Source organism: Harpegnathos saltator, unplaced genomic scaffold, assembly GCF_003227715.2.
Source record: "Harpegnathos saltator strain DR-91 unplaced genomic scaffold, Hsal_v8.6 scaffold594, whole genome shotgun sequence".
Taxonomy (NCBI): domain Eukaryota; kingdom Metazoa; phylum Arthropoda; class Insecta; order Hymenoptera; family Formicidae; genus Harpegnathos; species Harpegnathos saltator.
Window position 1 is genome coordinate 1,076,339 of NW_020230420.1, and position 22,029 is coordinate 1,098,367.

Genomic DNA, 22,029 nt, shown 5'->3' on the forward strand with positions numbered 1-22,029 from the left:
GACCGACGGTCGATTAATTCCAATCGGTCGTCGAAATGTTCGATCATCCGGCGCGTATGCGCGCGCCGGATCGCGCACGCATCGCGTCTCGGCCTCGGGAATGGCGGCTGCTAAATATAAGCGCGGTCTCTATCCATTAATCTTCCTTAACCATTACCGAGAGAGTTTCCCCCGCTTCCACCACCCAGGCTTCCACTGGGAGCTAAAGAGAACGGGATCGGTCGGAGGGGAGGGGGGGGGGGCGCGTAGGGGCAAGACGAAGGCGCGGGTATTAAGTTAAAATAACAATCCATACATCGTCCGACATCTTGCGTCGACGTTCGCCGTGGATGATCAATAGTCGCGAGCCGGCTTTCCGTTTATCGCGCTTACGTCCGGGGCTCGGGTCGAAAACCGAAATTCAATAGCGCCGTTGACTGAAACCGACGATTCCGGGAGGAGGACAGCCGAAGCCGCCGGCCGGCCGGCCGACCCAGCCTCGCCGCTGCCTTTGAGAACCAGGAGCACGGAACGAGACGCGCGCGCTTGTGTCCGGCGGAACGGCAGAACCGTGGAAACCCCCGCGGGAAATAGCCCGGCCGGGCCATGCCGAAGTTACGCAGAGATTCCCGGCTGCAGTAATGCAGTTTGGTAGTTGTGCACTTGTAACGAGGGTTCCATAGCCGTGTTACGCGAGCTTGCTCGCGCACGCCCGCCCGCCCGCTGTCCGTGCGTATCCGTACGTGCTATGGCGGTCGTTATACGATCGGTCGTACGGTCGTACGGCTGCTAGGTCGGTCCACATGTCGTATTTGTACTACAAATCCCCCGTCCGCAGCACGTAGCGGGCCCTAATCATGGCCATGCAAACGACGAGTGCCTTTAACAGTGGCCCTTCCCTCTACCGAGCGACGCACAAAACGCGTGATTAGCTTCTACGCCGGCACGTCGTCGGCCGGTGACAAGCCGGCCGGATTTCGTCGCCAATTACACGCGGATCATGTCCGGAATAATGCGGCGGAAACAATCGCGTATCATCGGTGTCGAATCGCCAATTTTCATAACGCGACGCGCGCGCGGTTGCGATGACGCACTTCCTACAAGCGACCGGGGACGCGACGGCAAGGCGAGTACCGCGAGTGTGGCGTTTTTTTAATCGGAAACATCGTCGAGATACTTCGTGCGACCCGCGCGATCGACGATATCCTCGAAGACCCTCCGACGAAGTCGGATTAATATCGCTGAAGGAAACGCGCTGTTCGCGTCGAATGATCGCATTCTAGTTTGTCGTTTGTGCGCTAACAAAGCGCCGTTCCTCTGCATATGCGAGCGCGCGAGCGGTTATCCGATAATTTTATAAATTTGCAGCAAATTCCTGAAAACCACTGGCGGCGGAACTCGTGTCGCGGTTTCCTATCTGCGCGCATACATCGCATCGATTGTCAGAGTCGCTAACGTTATTGTTGCGCGCGGCGAACACGTCGCCCGTATTTCGGCCTCGCGGCGACGCCGCGGATATTACCGTACAAGAGAAGCAGAGAAAAAGAAGAGAGGAAGAGGCAAAGGAGGCGGGAGGAAAAGCGAAAACTGGGACACTTCTTTCGCGCGCGCGCGGGCACTCCGATAATGCGTCGTCGCGTCCACGGTCGGACTCGTGAAGGCGCGAACTGTCGGATCGGGTCGGATTAAGGGCCCATAAATACGAATCAGCAGCCGGTCGAATGCTGCTCTACGACCATGTATACACGTCCGACCGAGCGGAACTTCGGATTGCGTCTCAGACCCTGCGCGGACCATCTCTCTCTCTCTCTCTCTCTCTCTCTCTCTCTCTCTCTCTCTCTCTCTCTCTCTCTCTCTCTCTCTCTCTCTCTCTCTCTCTCTCTCTCTCTCTCTCTCTCTCTCTCTCTCTCTCTCTCTCTCTGCAGTGGAGGCAATACGCGGTGGACAGCGAAGACAGGCGAATGATCGATGGGATTGGTAAGGCGGCGCCCATTGTGACGGTCGCATCGAAGGACGACCCACTAATGTTTCTTTTTGTCTTCGCCGGCGAACAACGCGCCTGCACCGCGGGGGAAAAGCGCCGGAAACTAATCGGCAAAATTGCCCGCGACGTTTCGCCGCAGCAACGGCGCGCGCTACCGATGATCGAGCGAATTTTAACTACGACTTTGGCACGGGATGGTCAGAATCGACCAAGTCACTACGGTGTAGCGCGTTTCTTTCTTTTGTCCTTCGTAATGGATTACGTTGCTTGTAAAAGACTACTCCGTAGTTGTATACTCCGCAAAAGTAAGACCTCGTAAGTAATGAGACACGTGCAATGCACGATTGGATAACAGGAAGTGGCTAATAACAGGATCTGATGGAGTAACTGGCGGCGAGTGTCACGAGAGGTAAACCGCGAGCTCTCCGCGCGCGGCGACGACCGCAGAGCGGTTTCCTGCGTCGTAGCTTTTAGCTCCGAAATATACAATTACCATAACTCAAATCATACGCGTCTCCGCGGCAACTTTTGACAACGGGTCCGCGATGTAAATATTCGCCGACGGTGGCGCGTTCGCTCGCGTACGTCGTGACGGCGCGGCGTAACAAATGGCACATCCGCGACTCAGCCGAAGAGCACGAAAATGGAGTCGGTATTATAAATGTATGAGTTCGAAAGTTCCGGTACGACTGCACCCTAGGAAATGAGCGAATGTCCTTCGCGACAGGGCGCGTCAACGTGAAAAGTCTCCGCTCCGCTCCGCTCGGAGCATAATGCCGTCGCGGGGCTCACGTCACGTGCCGACGTATCGCGATTCCGCGACGAAATTCCGCTCGGTTCACGGCACGAATCCGATTTTCCTGCAGGCACGGCCACTTCGCGCCGCGCATGCCCGACGCAGCCGCGGGAGTTGTACGAGTTGGTATTAACAGGAGAATAAATTATCCTATTCGGCACGAACCCTTCATAACTCAGTAGCGAAATTAGCATAAGATCAATATTGCTTTTTCGTCGCGCCACTGACGGCGCTCAGACTCGGCGACCCACGTAGCTACTTGTTCGGTTTACCGTAAAACGCTAACGACGACAACGTCGTCGAGTCTCCGTTAAGTCGGCGCTCTGAGGATCGTTAATCGCGTGTCTATTCGATAAGTTCCTACCTACCTCTCTCTCTCTCTCTCTCTCTCTCTCTCTCTCTCTTCTCTCTCTCTCTCTCTCTCTTTATTTCTCTTATATGATTATTTCCTTCGACGCAATACCTCCCGTTATTTCCCGCGGTTTGGCGACAAATTTTTCGCCAGTTACTTATATATTCCTCGAGTCAATTAATGATACAATGTGCGACATGTTTCGCTGCGTAAAACAAATACAACGTACATAAGAACATTGTAAATGCAACAGTTCGTTATAGCGCGCGATATTGGGCCAATTAGCCGCATGAAAACTGAAATATTCTACGAGTACGAACAATAAAATAATATTCGTTGTTTGCAGTAATGAAAACCTCCAATTTTTCATATGAATTAGTTGGATTTCCATTGACGTAGCCTTTTGAAGTAATCATAGAATTGTACTCCCCGGGAGCATTTTATAACACACACCGCTAATGTTTGCCTTTTATGAATAATATCGGTATTTCGGTTTCTTTTGTTAAACCTGTCTCCCCTCCCCCCTCTGCCCATGGTAAGTAGATTGTGCATGTTTCAAGAGAACGGTTCACTTCTCGATTGATTCATGACAGAGAGACAAGTCAGCGGAAAACCAGCAGTCGAAGGAGCAGCGAAGCGAATCGACGGTAATTGGAGCAAAAATAGGGCGCGTGCTTACCGCAACTTTAGCGGCGTTTCAATCGTATCTGTATTACAAGCGGACAACGTCTCCCCGGAACGAGAAAGAGCGCGCGCTCCATTCCGTTAAATTCGATTCATTCCGACCGTCAACATCCCTGCGCGACGAATGCCAATTTCTCGAAATCGCGACCGACGCGCCGGTGCGCAGCCGCCCCTTCGTCCTTGTTAGTTCCGCTCCGTCATAAACCATGGCGCCTCCACCGTCAGCTGATATCTCCTGCGACGCGTAATATCGGAGTTTAAGACATGTTACGTCCGCGAACACATAAGATAGAAAGACGAAGCGCATAATAATAAGAGGAGTGCAACGCAAGAGCTGTTTCCAACTTCACGCGGATTTCCACGTAAGCGAAGCCGTTTACATCACGCGCGCGATGTACGTACGGTCCATGTGTGTGTACTCAGCGTTCGCTACGTTTGAGAGGAATCATGGCTGGAAGAGAGGCAGAAAGAGAAAGAGAGAGAGAGAGAGAGAGAGAGGGAGGGAGAGAGAGAGAGAGGGAGGGAGAGAGAGAGAGAGAGAGAGGGAGAGAGAGAGAGACAGTAGACAGACGGAGAGAGAAAGACCGGTAAAAGGACGAGAAGAGATTACGGGCCGCAGGATGAAACGGGAGAGAGAAAGAGAGAGTAAGCGAGTAAGTATGTATTTTGTAGTAGACCGTGGTCCACGTGACCGGTTGTGCCCTCGGAGTGGAACGTCGAGGTCAATGCTTTCCGTCCAAGGCCAAAGGACCGGGAGAACCGAGACTCGGAGTAGGTACTCGGATACATCGCGAGTACACAGCGTCCAACATCATGCCGGCGCGGTGTGCAAGCGAGCGAAAGAGAGAGAGAGAGAGAGAGAGAGAGAGAGAAAGAGAGAGAGAGAGAGAGAGAGGAGAGCGAGAACAGGCAAGGAGAAACCGCCGCAGTGCCGGTCTCTCGAACCTTGCCGGTTTGCCTCTCTTACAACCTGCCTCGTCTTTCCTTCGCGCGCAGCCGGGCTCTCTCGAGGCTGACTGGGATTCTCGCTCTCTCTTTCTCTCTCTTCCTCTCTCTCTCTCTCTTCTTCTCTCGTCCACCGGGAATCTCTTCTACGCTACGCGAACAAGTACGCCGTTGTCGCGGCCGCGAGGAATCGGATTTCACATCCCGCGTGATGTCTTCCGGGATGCGGCAGGACCCGGGGAATCGACATCCGTATCGGCTGCGTTTCGCCGGGTCTGGGAAGCGACGTATTTGGGTTTCTACTCGACCGTCCGCGACGTCGTCTGAGTGGTCGTAGCGCTCCGACAGCGGGAATTGAGTTTACACTGCGACGTCGTGTTGAACCCGCTCACGGTAGAAGCTCGCTTGATACGAGAGAAAATTTACCCCGACACCACCGCACCTCGTGCCTCGACTTTTTATACCTCGAAACGGAAAGTGGTCTGTTTATCAGCCGAGAAGGAGGTACACGCGTACTGGAAGAGATTATTTTCGCACGTATGCATGATTATTTGCGCGACGGAGGCGCGCGCAAAAAGCGCGTCTCGCGACGCGTGTTTTTCACGATCGAAACCGACCCCGACGTCTCTATGTCGCCCTGCCTCCGGCCGGCAAGAACTCGCGAAGTATCGTTCCAGGAAGTTGCGACCAATACGAAAGTCGCGCGAGACGAAGGAACGGCGTCCTGTTCTTGTTACACCGCTCCGTACAGCCGCTCCACTTCCAGGACCGTAACTTGTTACAGCCGGACACTTTACGGCTGAGAACTAAAAGATTAAGAAGGGACTTCACGAACGGAACGGCAGAACGAGGACGCATTATTTTCCGGGGCTTCCGCTGGCAAGAAATTGGATTTCGAACACTGGCAAACGGCCGATGCCGCGTGCAAGAAGACCTCCGGCGGAGCGCGCGTCGCGCTACGACGCGCGCGGCTACTTATTTTTACACTTGTCGCTTTTTCTACTTTGAATCCAGGAAAAGGACAATTTTAACCGCCGATATCGACTGATACCGATGTCACTCTTCTGGCGATGCGCGGAGAGATCGTCGCGTCGCGAATAAGCGCCCGTGTCACTCCCGTATGCGCTCCACGTCCAGGAGTCGGTCTCAGCTCTCGCGAGACGTAGGTTTCGAGTGCGCCGCGCTTTCAGCACAAGTGTTGGCAATAACACCGCCGACGGCAAAGAGGCAGGTTCTCCGAAAATTGTCCTCCCGGCGGATAACTGTCGCGAGCAATCCGAGGTAAATTAAGGAACGCCTCTCGCTGCAAAGGAATAACGTCTGACGCAGCGCGGCCGCGGGAGCCCTGGTATATTCAGCCGTGGAAGTAACGATTAATGGATACGATTAAAAGCAGAAGCGAGACCGTTACCACGACCTCCTCGACCCGCCGAGGCAAGCCCCCAAGGCAATCGATTTTTGAAAATGGGATATCATCTAATATCATCCTCCCAATAGCGCAACCCAGTAGCCGCAGAACGAAATACAAAGTTTACTTGCGCTTGGACTGCCGAGGGACGGGATAAAAATCGCGAGTAGTCCCCGACGATCGCTGCATCACGTTCTTACGACGAAAGCTAATTGAATCGTTCACTGAAATAGGCACGGCGTGCATTCTACAAAGATAGCAATCGGAGAGAACTGGTGTTACGCGTACGTAGCGCGCGCTGTCCGTTGCTTATCAACGCACAACGGTGCAACGCACTCTACCATTCGATCCATTTGGAAAACAGCGCGCGAGAGACCGCGCTCGTTTCTTCCCTCGCCGATATTCACGAGGCGTAAAGCCGTCTCGCGTCAGGAGCCTGTGAATGCGCGTCACCATAAATATCCATTTGCCGCAACAAATTTGATTCTCCCGTCGATAACCGCGAAGCAAATGGAACGTTGTCCGAGATCATCTGGAACACCGCGAAACAAGCGGTTCCCGTCGGCATATCTAACGACGCGAAGCCGATATTACAGCTGCGAGATCTTGGATATTAGAATTTACCGGCGCGACGACGTACACTTTTGAGAGCCAACGATACGACCGTGTTATTCCAATTCTCCTCAGCGTGCCGCGTATTTTTAACTTTCTTATTCAGACTCATCTCAGTCCTCCCAGAGAGGAGGAAACCGGAAGGTAAAGTGAAGAAAGAATAATAATAAGCAGCGAAATCTTTCTTTAGTCCGCGGCTATATCGAAGCTTTTGTGGAGAATGCGCTTTTACCGAGATGGAATTTCAATATCGTGAGAGAGTAGGAGAATGAAGGAGAAGGGGGGGGGCAGGGAGAGAAAGAGAGTTAGGAGAAGCAGAGAATAAGGGGATGAGGAGGAGAAGGAGGAGGAAGTGCAGCAATCATTAGCAGCGAATAACGACACCTCAGCCGACCATTATCGGAACTCCGCTCGCGAAACAATGCGCGTCGCGCGCAAGGCGCTTAATCCGCGTAAGCTCCGAATCCGCGCTAATACGAGCGAGCGTCGCATGGCTGTTTAAACAACGTCCTGACTAGCGATAATTTAACCGAGGTAAGGACACTATCCATGCGCCCACCTACCCATTCATCCACCCACCCACCCTCCTACCTATCTACCTACCTACCTACCTACCTACTTACGTAGGAAGTGAACGAGGTACATCGTCGAAAACGCCCACAGCCAGACACGGTGCCTTCGGAAACTTTCCCAACCGTCGTCCGCGGACGCGGGCGAGCCGCGAGCGAGCGAGCGAGCGAGCGAGCGCGTGTCTCTCCTAAACGTTTCGACCAAGTACTTTAAGTTTACACGACGGGGCAAGTTTGCGAACTTTAACTTATTTGCTTCCGTGCCGGATTACCGGCTAAACGGTCCCGGTCGCCGGGAGGGCTAATACAAGCCGCACACGGTCCATGCAAAAGGCGCGCACAGGCCGATCGTCCGATACGAGACGCCGGCGAGACGCAATTTCGCCGGTCGCCGCCTGCGTTAAGGCCGAAACTTCCGAACGAACCTCCGACGCCCTTGTAAACGGCGGAAAAGATCTTGGCAGTGGCCGACGTGCCGCGAATAACCGCGGAAGGGCGATCGCGTTTCTATTGAAACCTTCTACGGTAACGGCTATCGCCTCTTACGCCGGCCGTCTTATCGCCGAGCAGTCGCACACGTGACACCCGTGATTTGCGACCGCGGGTTGCCGCGATGGCTCGACGTGACACTCGCGAGATAATGAGGAGAATATGAGAATCGGCCGCGATAAGAGGATCACGATTATTTTACGTGCCTTAAGTTATTCACTAAACCGCTTAGGAGATTAATGTCTTTTTTTTCCGCTGGGAGATACGTTGCGAAACGTTTATCCTCTGAATATGCGTTAAGAGTATACATGTGACGAGAGATTAAGTGGCATTAAACACGTTTCTTGTTCCGGCGTATCTTACAACTCTGATAATTTCGAGGCTAGAATAATATACCGGGGCTAGAATACAATATGTCGCTTTTTACCGAGGTTTCGTACAAGTCGGAAAGTCCCAAATTATATGGAAGGCCGTAATAATAAAAATACCGTGATAAGAATCCAAGTCGGTCTGTCGGGCTATCCGAGCGACGTGAGTCGCTCGTTTAAAACAGCAGAGACGAGCGAGTTTCCCTCTAATTTTGCGCGCGCCAGCTTGCGTCGGACTTCCTTAGCGGATTTTGTCAAGTTCTATATATTACCGGACAGAAAGCTTGATTGAATAACCGATCAGCGGGCACGACTGGCGCAGTTATGCATGTATGTTAGAAACTTGTTTAGCGCTAGCCCTCGGGACTGAAATTCTGCGGTGACGTCGGCTGTTGCAGTCGGCGCCCCAGACATGCAAACTCGTATCAGCCGATACGCAACGCGCGATCCCCATAGCAGTCACTACTATCGTAACAGCCGTGCTTAACTCAGCGGCCAGTTTATAACAGCGCATACAAGTAGAAAGTAACAGCTCGAAAGCATTGATATTCCTCTTAAGAGATATTCTCCGGCGGTATTCTCGCGCAACATTCTTTTTACGTCTCTTCGCGACGACAGACTCGCTCGCCAGTCACGTCGCCGCGACAGCATCAATCTGCTACCCCGTCAGTCGAGAAAAGAAAGTTGAGCCGTCCATTGAAAGCTCGTAAATCCAAATCGCTAGCAACTAATATACGAGTCTAGCCGTCGGGCTCGCGCCATAATCGCGCGATTCCTTCCCGCCGAGATACGAGTCAAATTTCCGAGAGATCACACGAATGAAAGTTATCAGGATCCAGTGGGAAGATTAATGTCAGGTGTCGGGCGATGTAATACATTACATTGTCCGAGACGAGAAGTCACCGATATATCTCGCGAGCTCCTCCGCGCGCGCTCCACGGCGCTATAAATAACAACTGCCGATATAATATCGGGTCGGACGATATTCCACAAAATTAGAAAAGGTTCGATATAGGAAAAAAGCATCTCTACCCTTAATACAATTCATCGATCGTCGCTTATCCCACTCTGCCCCTCAACACCAACGTTTGCCCCTCCCTCCCTCCCTCCCTCCCTCACTCCTCGCTTTGGTCTGATACACCAAAGAATGCACAATGCAATCAGCGCAGTGATGTGAGCCAGACCGAATTATCGTCATCGCGACGACGAGCCAACGAGATAGCCGAGATCGCTAAAGTCAGCTGCGATCGAGATTCGTTTAATAGCTTCCGGGTGGGGACGCCTCCAGCGTGAACCGGATCGACGAATTTCCTAATATCCAGGCATCGATCGCTCGTGACAGCTATTTACTTTATACTTCACCCTTTCCATCCCCTTCCGACACCCTGCCCCTCCTATTCCTCCTCCGCGGTCCTTCTCGCTGGGCGATCAAGCAGTTGAAGCGAGAGCGCGAAGGCCCAAGAGACGAAGCGAGTAGAGGTGAGAAAACTCTCTCCCTCCCTCTCTCTCTCCCTCTTTCTCTCTCTCTCTCTCTCTCTCTCTCTCTCTCTCTCTCTCTCCTACCCATCTTAAATTTATCTTAGAGCGAGTAACGTTAACGGGAAGCCAATCTACGACCTCCCGCGCTCTCGCGGTATAATGAAAGCTAATTAGGAAATTTTCCGATGGCTCCGCCGCCGCTCCCGCGAAATTAATCGACTCCCGCGCTCAAACCCGGATAAGCGAATCTCCGATAACACGTATTGCCGGCTGGTAATAAAGTTCGATGGACCCGAGCGCGACGAGATGCGTTCGTTACTTCTTCCTTCGGGCTCTTAAATCCTATTTAACCGGGTGTCTCCCCTTTATCTCGAAGCCGAGTCTTTCGTTGGCGGCGTCGACATGGATCTTCGTGCGTCGAAACGACAGAATCAAAACGCGGCGGTAGACGCAGTGATATTCAATTATACGCAAATCAAATTGTCCGTTGCATCAACGGATTATCGATACGGAGGAAGGCGGGAGAGGAGGATTTTGTCCGATATCTTATCAATAAGAAAGACTTCGCTAAGAATTCCATTCGCGGATCCGCATCGCGGATGCCGGATTCTTGGGCTAAAATAAAGTGATAACTGCGGCTCGTTTGCGCTCATGTCGGTCTCAGATTATAATTTGAATGGAAGTTGCACCCGCGCGGTAATGTAGCGCGCGCATGACGGAGCGAGGAATTAAATTAATAAACTACGGCCGTTTTGTGCGAGGCATGGCTCGTGGAGACTGCTCCTTCTCTCTCGTTCTCTCGTTCTCCTCTCTCTCTCTCTCTCTCTCTCTCTCTCTCTCTGTGTGTGCAAGGGAGAAGTCGCATTTAATGTTTTATTTATATCCGCGTCAAATTGCTCGAGCATAATGAGCGGCGGCTCGCTCGCTCGCTCGCTTCGCCGTACGCGAAACCGCGTTGCATAAACGAGTTTTTCATTGGCGAAATATAAAGTACTTAACGGCAAAAAAAAAACAAAGCGCCCGCGGTCCGATAGTACTCGAGATTTTACGCGGGGGAGCGCGCGCTGTTACCCTTTCAATGCAAAAATTAACGTACCTTAAAATGCCTATTTTCGCAGCGCGACTTTTTCTCTTCGCGGGACATTTGCCGTCGCAGCAGGGCGAGGAAAAAAGAAGCACTTACCGCTCCGCTTCGTCGTTAAGTCGGCTGCGCGCGGCACACGCGAGAGTCTTGCGCGATGAAAATTGCATTATGTTCGCCGGGTGACCCCGTTTGGAAAGTGGCCGCGCGCGGTAGTAACGGCGAGCAAAGACAGTTAATTCCTGCGTCAATTAATATTGACTCTCGTTTTACGTTCAAAAAGCGATTCCGCTCGCTGACGCGCTCCGTTCGCTCACGCTGTTTCACGTGCGAAAGGATAACATTTACAATTGCCTTCCACTCATCACCGCTCGCGGAACCTCCACGGTGGTATCTCCATTATTAATGCCTGACCTGCTATTAGTACCACCGCGCTCAAGATGCGCGCGCGCGCGCGCGCACGAGCGCATTCTCCGTCATAACGTAATTTCTCGCATAATTTATTTCATCGTCGAGTACGAGCGTGCGGCACGTCGGAAATCGAACGAGCTTGCTTTTAATCGATGTGAATGTAGAAAAACGAACAGAGAGAGAGAGAGAGAGTGAGATATCACCGAAAAGTCACGAGATCAAAGATCGGCAATAAAGTCGAAGCAAGGTACGGTCGGTCACGCGTCGGTTCAGGATTCAAGTTACCCGCGCGTGCATACACACACGGCACGGCACGGCATGGCACGGCATGGCGCGTCGCATCGTGTATCTCGAGTGACCCAATTTGGGAGAGTGCTCGAACAGAGCCGTATAGCCAAGCGTGTTGGCCTACGCCTAATAAGGTATGAAGAGACGTACTCGGGAGCGCGCGTGCGACTCGCACGTGCGCGCATACCTGTCAGCACGTGTCCGTTTGCGCCTCGCACGCAGTATACAGTATGCATAACTCGCAGTGCTGAGCGCGTCTGTCTTCGTCGAGCGACGCGATGCGACACGATACGATGCGACGCGGCGCGACGCGATGCGATGCGACGCGACGCGACGCGACGCGAGCCGCTCTCGTCGGCGTCGTTGTCGTTGCCCTCATCGTCATCGCCACGACTCGTGTCGGCCACATATGCATATCCGGACTGCTCGACTAGGCAGTTGGGGTAAATTAGACCATTTGGCCCGCTCCATTATTGAGAGAAGCCGGCGACGCGCCGGAACGAAGCGAGCGGGCGAGCGAGCGCGCGAGCTCGCTTGTAATGCGCGACCGACGAATTCGCAACTCCATGACTCCACGACTTGCGTAAAGTTCGACCGTGAGGGGTGAGGACGAGGGACTTGGCCACGGCCGACTCGGAAGCGTCGTCGGAACAAGATGGTCCTGCGAGGACGGCAAGTGTGCAGCAATCTCCTCGAAGTTTCCGCGGAACAGCGGGCGGGAGGGATACACGTGCGGTGTATACGCGCGAGAATTTTCTAACGTTTCCGCGGATTTTCACTTGCGAATTTTCAATGTTTCAACAATGTTTCTCGCATGCTCGCGCGCGTCACTATTGAAATTGTTGTTGCGTTATCGGAGCGTAGTATCGTCGAGCGGTCGCGGAAAGCAGCCCGTTCCTTCGCGTTTGTTGATCGGCGAGCGCGCGCTCGCGGAATTTCAGCGATAGGCACGCTCGCAAACAACAGCAGCGTCCGCCCATTGGCGTACACGTTTCGTCGGAGTGCACGTCTCATTACTGGCGTGAAACAATTCGCGTGCGCATACGGGCGAAAGATAAAATCCGCAATTTTCCGCGTCGGCACAATAAGTCGCAATTTCAGCGCTTTGGAAGTTTGCTCGCTCCGCACGAAATCGCTGCCGTGCCCGTCGGCGCGGCCAGGCGGGCAAGCAGGCAAGCGGACGCCACGGCGAGGGAGGAGGGGAGGGAGGGGGGAAGGTGGTTTCATTCATCGTGCCATTACAATACTATCGTGATAGACGTGGAAACGGCGGCGCCGCGAATGCGACCGTCGCGCCGTTCACATTGTGCGAGACGAAATAACGTGCTGGTAGCGCGGTTTTGCAGCGGAAGCCGACGGCGCGGCCGCTCGCTTCCGGTCTGGTTTCGCGAGTCAAAGGAATACCGGCCCGGTCTCATTCGTGCCGAATCGGCCCCGAGTGCAGTCCTCGAACGCGCCCCCGTTCCGCGTACCCGTAACGTTAATTACAGAACGCGCAGCATTGTCGTCCTCTCGTCGTCGCTAATCTCTCGATCATCTTGCGGCTTTGAACTCGAGACAAATTATCAAGCTCGTGTTCGCATGCGTAAAGTGAAGCATAATACCTGGCGAGTACTACACGAAGTGACAACACTAATGCGCACGTGAGTCGACGCGGTAATCGCGCGGCCTGTCGCGAAATTCGCTTCCATCTTCGAACTACTCCAGTCGAGCAAAGTCCGAGCCCTCGGTAGGCGGAAGATGGCGCGAGCCACCTAATTTCATATACAGAGAGCATCGGGAACGAAGGCTTCTCTCTGGATTTATAGTCGCGGCTCTTAGAAAACAAGCGCTGAATACGGCTCTGTATGCAACCCCTTTTCCGCAACCCCCTGGCGGTACTCGCCCGCGAGTACCTTATTCGACAGTATTCCGCCGGGGCGTGGAGAGAGGAGCAAGTTACTTCCACGCGCGCCTTTAAACTCTCTCGCGCTAAATAAAGTCGAGGGACGTTTAATTTACATACATTTAACTCCCCCTCGGCCTCTCTCCCCCCCTCTCTCTCTCTCTCTTTCCTCTCTCTTTCTCTCCTTTCCGTTCCTGCCTACCCTGTCTTGCTCGATCCACCGTCGGCAACGGCGTTCTCCTCGCGTGCGGTCTCTGATCCACAGTATCTCGCGGTCATCCCCACCAACGACGACGACAACCTTCCAACCCTGGTCCAGCAACCCAGGCTATGCGTCCGTTCCCTTCTCTCGCTCGCTCACCCCCGCGAACCCTTTCACCGTCTCCTCGCCCTCTTCCTCTTTCTCTCTTCCACCCTCGCGATTATTTCTCTCGCCGCCCCTACCCCGACCTGTTTCCCGTCTCTCCTCGTCTTTCCGCATCGCCCGTCGCAGTCTCTCTCCCTCCCCCCTCCCCTCTCACTCTCTTTCTCTCTGTCTATCTGTCTCTTTCTCTCTCTCTCTCTCTCTCTCTCTCTCTAACCCGAAAACTCGCTGACCCAATTTCCACAAAACTGCATTGCGTGTCCTACCTGCACACGGTTGCACCTACAGCGCGCATTCGAAACTGCCGCACGCTGCTCTCTTCTTCTCTCCTCCCTCCCTTGCCCTCCCGTCCCGTTGTGCGACCGATATGGCCGATATATCAGCGGCCCCCGCGTGTGCATGGATACGACGCGGCCCTCGGCTCTCCTTTCGCCTCGCGGAAAAAATCTGCCGTTCCGACCAACGTTTCGTGCCTACGCTCGAACAACGACAACGGACGGGAATAATCGCAAAAAAACGCGAAGGGGTTCCTCACGCGACGTGACGCAACACGGCAGGCGATAATGTGACGGAAGAAAAGGAACGCGCGAGAGCTAGAGTGGAAGACAAAAAAGCCTCGAACGTGTCAAAGAAATTTAATTTTTTAATCTACCTGTCGTATCGTTTTATTTCTCGGCGGAAAGGAGCAAGGAAAAAGGAGAGAATGCTGAGAGGAGACACGCATCGCGAGCGGAGAGAACACAATGGCGATCCGGCCAGCTCGCCATAGTGCCGTGTATACTGATACAACACGTACGTGTACAGGCTGCAACGTATCCCCGGACACGAGCGACGACTCGCGCACGTAATTGTTCGACACTCCGTCGTCGCTGGTCTGTATCAGCTGTTTGACGTGTTTCCGCAAATACTTATTCGCCGGCGATCAATTTCGGCACTGTCGATACGATATTTCCGTTCGCGGTGCTTAATGTTCGTCGCGGTGCTTAATTAATTACGCGTATGCGCGAATTACTGCGGATCAAATTGCCCATCCACAATAGCGATTCGCCTCTGTGTCCCCTGCGCCTCTCGTACGCGTAATCAAAACTATCCGCGTCAAAGTAATCGCATGACAAAAGTCGGATTGACAAAATTCGGATTGTTTGAACGCTAATTATCCGGATAGCATGTGCAAATTAGCCGAATTTAGTCGATTGGGGGATATAACAATTATTTCATACGTATCATCATTCTCTCTGTATTAAATTATTCATATATTCAGTTTTGAATAAACTCTATATAGCCGCCTCTAGTATTTTCGTTTGGAAATCAATGCGATTTACAGCTACGCGTGCACTGCATCATATGATCGTGCTTTGTAAGCGTTGAAATTTCACTCACCGGCGTTCAGCCAAATCCAGTCTCAGGACGAAGCTCGCCGCCTTGCTGCGTCTCAGATCGCGTCGTTCCTCATCCGGAACTTCTGCAGCGTCCAGCCGAGACCAGCATGTTCCACGTTGATTGCGCTTCGTCACACTTCATTTCACTCGCGACGCGATTAATGTTCATATTTTAGCCGCGTGTAACGAGCATTTCGACGGTCGACGTCGATGAAAAGTTATCCCGAAACAGGATCCGCGACTCCATTGACTCCGTCAATGGAAATTTACGAAATTCACCGAGCACGATACGGTAAGTTTCGATATTCCAGAGGAGATACGCGCACGAATATACTCACTCCTCGCGCAAGCGAACGTGTCGCGAACTGAAAACTGCGTCTCCCGACGTGTAATGTTTATGTCCTTTGAGCACACTCGGGACGCGACTAATGTTTACATTTTGACGGTGTCTTATGAATGCTTCGACGGCACTGATAAATAAACACTCGAGGAACGTTACGATCTACGCGTCAACGGCGAACAGTCGATAATCCCAGCCACGCTCCCGGAAGGTGGTGGTCCGCGCGCGCGTTACCAAGTGAACGCGACCGCGATTCGAGGTCAAAGTGTCATGAAAGGTTAAACGTAGTTGAACGTGTTTCGCGTTAAGTTTAGGCTTCAGTTTCGCCCGGTGTATCTCGGGGCACCGGCAGTTTAATGATCTCGCTAACTCGGACGGGCTTTTCCATTATTAGTTCAGCCCGAGGGTAAACTCTCCACCTGTCTTCGTGGCCCGACTATTGCCACCGATGTGCGAACAATTACGTATATCGGTATTACGTATATGATAAGATCGCGCTCACCTGGCGCGACGCGAGCGCGACGAGAGACGATAAACGATTACGCTTGACGCTCCGTGCGTCCTCCATTTAACTTGCGTCCGCTGCCGTGACGTCAATTCCGTGACCTGAACACGGTTTGTCATTGATGATTTTTCGCGAAACCGGGAGGGAGAGAGGAGAGTTGAACGACCCGATCTACTGTCGGTCCCGTTGCGCGTTCGTATCGCGACGCGCGTAATCAATTATTTGCCCCTTGATATTACGCGTTCGCAGCGAATATGCGCGTCCGATCGATGGCAAGTGCTTGGGATGCTCCGGGATATCGGTCGTCAGGCGTTCATTTGATTCAGGCGACACTGCGTGCTACACATGGTGCGCGACGCGAAGACGAAGTTTTTATTATAATTGGCGTAACGCGCGCTCGCAAAAAGCGGCTCGCGCCGGTGTGACGCAAGCACGCGCGCGCGCAAGAGAGAGAGAGAGAGGGGGCATTTTATCGCTCGACGTCAGATTTTCCGAGACGACACGGTATCAGCGATCCGAGGTCCGAGGTCGTCTATTTTTATGGCAAATAAAAATATTTTATTAAAGCGAACGGAAGTACCCGAGTGCAGGGCAACGGAAGCGCGATGCATGGCGCCCTCGGTTATGAAACTTTCATATCCCGCGACCATACGTACGCCGGTAATGCAGAGTTAAAGGCAACGTAGATCCTGAGTAGGTCGAAAGACGCGGTTTATCTGTCCTTAGAGAGCGATGCGGTTCCTTTTAGATTACGAGTACTTTACGTATTGTACGTGTATATGCCGGCGGCGATTGTAAAGTTCCATGGAACGTCCCTCGCGCGAATGTACGAGATAAAAACGCATGTCTCTTATTCGTAATGCGAGGTAATATTCGGGTTTATCGCATCCAGGCGATTCGATTATCTGCGACAATAGTTTATTGATAAAAAAAATACCGCGATAAAAAAGAATGACGTTTCCTGTTCCTGAATTCACTAACAGAACTCTCCTATATTTCCTTTCCATCTATCTATGTGTCTTTTTCCTTTCAGTTTCTAAAATGCAAACATGCACATTTATTTAACTTGAAGAATGGATATTACTGGATATTTCGTCTGACCGATTAAGAGATTCACGCTGTTGCGTGTGCATTTACAAGTACCGATTTTCAAACTCTCGAAAGGGGGTCCTTGCACAGGCAGCCAGTAGCAGGCTGAAACTACCCTTAGTCAAATATACTGTGTACGATGGATAAGAGAGGGATGAAGGAGCGAACAACAACACTACGACGACTCTCGAGAATAACAGTGGCAGCGTTGTCCGCGGTTGAAATCCTCTTTCCTTTAGAGGGAAGAGTAAATATTACCGTCGAGCTCGTCCGCACGATAGTTCCGTAAATAAAGGGCAGCCGTGTGCGTCATGAACATTATGCGATTCGATCGCATTACCGTCCATACGGGAGTTACAGCGATTTAGAGCGACGTGTCTTCCGATAATCTCCGCCGGGAAGATTAGGCGCGAATTTATTATCAAGCGAACGTAGCACGCGTGTATACGGCCGGAAATGTCGCGAGAAAGGGACGAAACTCGATCGATGAGACTCGGTAACTTCAACTTTCCACTCCTTCTTTAAGCGCCGCGACTTACGATCTCACGGATATGCGAATATCGTGATGAAGATACGGCATCTTCGTGTATATACACGTGTATGCATGACAGCCTCGTAAATATAAGCCTCTGTCGTTCGCGTATGCGAGGGAACGTTATAACGCGAACGTTAATTATAATTGGACCTTTTAGATCAGATGATAACGATTATATGCGCGCGATGCCGCGAGATGGACCGCGTGTATTATGCAAAGTTTATCACGGGTCAAACTGAAATGAACGTGCCAGCTACACGTGTCGGGTTAACCATTAATCCAGGCTTACTCATACACAATTCAAATGCAACCCGAAGCCACGGCGATCCGAGCTCGCCGTCCTCTAATTTAAGCCACATCACAAGAGCGGCGCACGTTGATTAGCCTAGGCAAATGATTGGTGATACGTACCTGGCCGGCAATCTCGTCGGTAAGCATAGCTTATTTACACAACGAGCACGGCACCGTGTTTGCATTCGGTAGTAAGAAGCTGCGGATCCCATTACGCGGCTGCTATTAAATAACTTGTTACGTAAATATACGGGATATGTTTCGGATATTCAAACCGTTTGCTTTTATCAGTTGTTTTAATTTGCACCGTCCCGCTAATATTACTCAAATGATATTGCTGCAAGTCGCAGATTAAGAACAACGCAACGTCTAATGAAACCCTTCCCATCATTTCTTCTTTTCATTATCCTATTATAAAATATCTATCTCGCGTTCCAGTTAACATCCCTAACAGAAATTTATTATTGGCTGTGATAAATTGGCCAATGATAATAAGTAATTTTATTACTCGTATGAGTAATGAAATTATTCGTACGAATAATAAATAATAAAATTATCACTGGTCACTTTATTACAGGCAGTAATAAATTTCTGTTAGGGAGGGATCTCACTATATATCATTGATTCGGGTATTATATATATGTTTAATATAATAATGTTCTTTTGCATAATTTGTTTTGTTCGATATCGTACTCTTCGAATCTCTCTCGAAAAAAAAACAGAATTTTACTGTTCGTCAATTTCTTCGAGATTCCACTCCGATTAACAGTTCGCTCGAGTTGGGTGCGTGTCGCCGGAAATAATCAAGACGAGGGGAAAATTAATGGAAAGTATAAATGACAGAAATGATGCTCGTGTGTAATCTGTCGATCGGCAATAAAAGCATGAGTTACGCGCCAACAAGTGTCGCGTACCGTTAAGACGCGAGCACGGTGGATTGATCGCCAGCCGTCAACGGTTTCATGGGCCTCCATTGTACGGCGAAATTTATGGGGCATTTTTCGCATTTTCGTCGGAGCCCCACTCGCGCATTCAACCTTTATCCGTTCTCTGGCGTGAAACGCGGAACGCGATGACTTAGATGATATAAGGAGCAGGCGCGATCCAACGAAACGTTCGAGGAGACAGAGCGTCGTAAAGCACCCGGTTCCTCTGGCGAAGCATCGCAAAACTCATTCGAGTTTATGGAATGCATCCGGCGGATGCATACGAGTGGAAGAAAATGGAGAAATGGTCGCGCCACGAGACATCAGTGAATTAAAAAGAAGCCAATAGGTAATTGGAAATTCGTAAAATCGAGCTTTTCATCTGGCTTTTCATATCGATGATTTTCTCAACCTTCGACAGTTTCTGAACAGTCTTGGAATTTGTTTTTGTTCATTCCACTTGTGACATAAGTGATATCGATACATCTCTCAGTAAGATATTTATGTGTATTTCTTCGAGTTTGAGCACAAAAATCAAAGTAGAAAGAAATTGGCTCGTGCTATTTAGATCAAGATTAAAACTTTCTAATTTTGACGACGTAAATTTCCATCTATTTTTTTTAATTCATCGATTTCTTGCAGCGGTAATTGCTTATGGAGAAACAGAAGCATGGAAAACGAGTGCCATTCACTGTTAACGACACGTTTTGCTCTGTCTTGGCAATATCGCGAGATTTTGCGCTTGCAATTAAACCTCGGCGACGTAGTAAATCGTACATAATCGCGAGACATCTCCCTATTCCCCTCTCCTCCCTCCTACTCAGACAGGTGAGCATCTAGGTCAGGACGTAAAGTTTAAGGGTTACTACTGAAATTTGCATATCGCTCGGGTCCGAAGCGCGGGACCCTCATCTTGCCTGGAAAGCCGCATACGTGCGCACGCACGCATACAAATGCACGTACATATCTACACTCGCTAACGCGAAATTAAGAACGTATCGTCGTGAGATACGCGAACGTGAGATCTAACAATCGCGATCCTTTGATCAAGAGTTTGATGCACCGCTTCGTAATTCCTTGATCGATAATCTTTCTCTATAGAAAATACAACAAAAATGAAATATAAAAAAATAACATTACTTCTTCAGTACTCTAAATTATTTATATGATGAGAAGAATACCATCGGACTTAATTAAAATATCATCATTTTGAAGTTCAGGAGAAAGTATATGTATGTGTGTGTATGTATATATGGACATTACCGACTGAACCGGCATAAGTATCTAAATAATTAACCTATAATATCGTATTAAAAACTGACATACAATTTGAAATACGTGAAAATATATAATCTATTGCACTACTGCTGTCAATATCTACCGAGTTTTTCATCGGCGAATCGAAAACATGAAAAACAACGAGCTCGTCATGACGAAGGTTTGAACGCTACAAAGCAATTCGAATGAACGCGGAATTACCGTAAGACGACGAACGACCGACAACACTGTGTCGGCTCTTTCGACGACCTATTTCAGAGGTGTTTGCTTTCGACGGTTGCTGGACGATATTTTGTCACGATAAACGCATGAAACTTACTCCTGACGATATTTCGCAAGCGACGCTCTGCCTTAGCGGTTCGAAGACGTAAAATGCGATCGTTTAAACTTTCAACCGCCATTGTATGGCGAATACGCAATTTAGCCTATTTGGCGTTCTCGACGTGCTGTTCTGCGAGATTACTTTCGACGAATATTTAACGATACTTTATCACAGCAAACGCATGAGACTTGTTTTTGACGCTATAGGCAACGATTCGTGTGCAAAACTCACCTACGAGTTGAGATCGCAAAAATACGAAGCAGCTTCTCGAATCTGTACCTTCTCATCGTTATCCCCTTTCAAAATGGACGTTTACACATATAGTGACGATTGGTCTCGAAGTATGAAAAGTCAATATAGAGCGCGCGTACTGCCAACTTTCTATTATATTGATTTGAAAAAAAGTTCAAATAGTGCAACTAATGAGAACAGTTCTTATAATTCTCTATTCACACTCGCTGTTTACATGTATCTCACACAAGATGTCGCGCAAGCATGTTCACGCGCGGTGAAAGATCGACGAAAATATAATTGAATTTTTAGGTTGGATCAAGTATTGATATTAAATCGGAAACATTCGGCACATATACATAGAATAGTGTGAGCATGACAAAACTATTAAATATTTGCCTTTAAATGAGTTTTTTTATTTTCATTTTATTCTCTTTTATTATGAAACTGTATCAAGATTTTAGATGCATAGCTATTACTCGTTCCGAAGTTTTTTTTAAAAAATGACGCGAGAAACAAATGCAACGCAATATGTTATTATCACATGCATACATGTCATTGCTGTGTGTGATATTACAATGTCCTGAATTGCTTTAAATTTTTAGTATTCTCGCAATAACACATTAATTTTCTTTCGTAATATTTTCCATAGAAATTGCAAATCGCAAATCTCGATTATATAATCTCGATAGCATTTTAAAATAAACACAGGAAACATTAGGAAAGGTTACCCTTTTTATCATTCATAATTATCTTTCCATAAATATATTCTTATGATCTTTGATTTGTTGCAGTAAACCATTATGCAGATTTTTGTGAAGACTCTCACGGGTAAGACTATAACCCTCGAAGTAGAAGCCTCTGACTCCATTGAAAATGTGAAGGCTAAAATTCAAGATAAGGAAGGAATTCCACCTGATCAGCAACGACTTATTTTTGCTGGCAAACAATTGGAAGATGGACGTACTCTTTCTGACTATAACATCCAAAAAGGTACGAATATATACGACATTGAAACTTGTATAAGATAATACAATTGGTCATAATTGAAACCTGTCGTAAAATAAATATGAAAGATAAATTGCAATATGCTAATGATTTTTTAATAGAATCCACTCTTCACCTCGTGCTTCGTCTTCGAGGAGGTGTAATTGAACCAACGTTGCGTATACTTACAAAAATACAACTGTGACAAAATGATCTGCCGTAAATGTTATGCTCGTCTTCATCCACGTGCAACCAATTGTCGAAAGAAAAAGTGTGGACATACAAACAACATTCGTCCAAAGAAGAAATTGAAATAAACTAATATTTATATTCTTTGTATTTTAAATATCAATAAAGTAAATGATGCTCTGATGTATATCTAATATATATGTCTTACCAAGTCTCATAAATCAAACTATAAGGTTGATAAAATTTAGAAAGATAAAATTTAA

The 22,029-nt window shown here is 49.6% G+C and overlaps 1 pseudogene; it reads left to right on the forward strand.

The window, feature by feature from the left end:
* The first annotated feature begins 20,814 nt into the window (after positions 1-20,814).
* On the forward strand, positions 20,815-21,953 carry LOC105186305 (ubiquitin-60S ribosomal protein L40-like; annotated as a pseudogene).
* Positions 21,954-22,029: the final 76 nt, after the last annotated feature.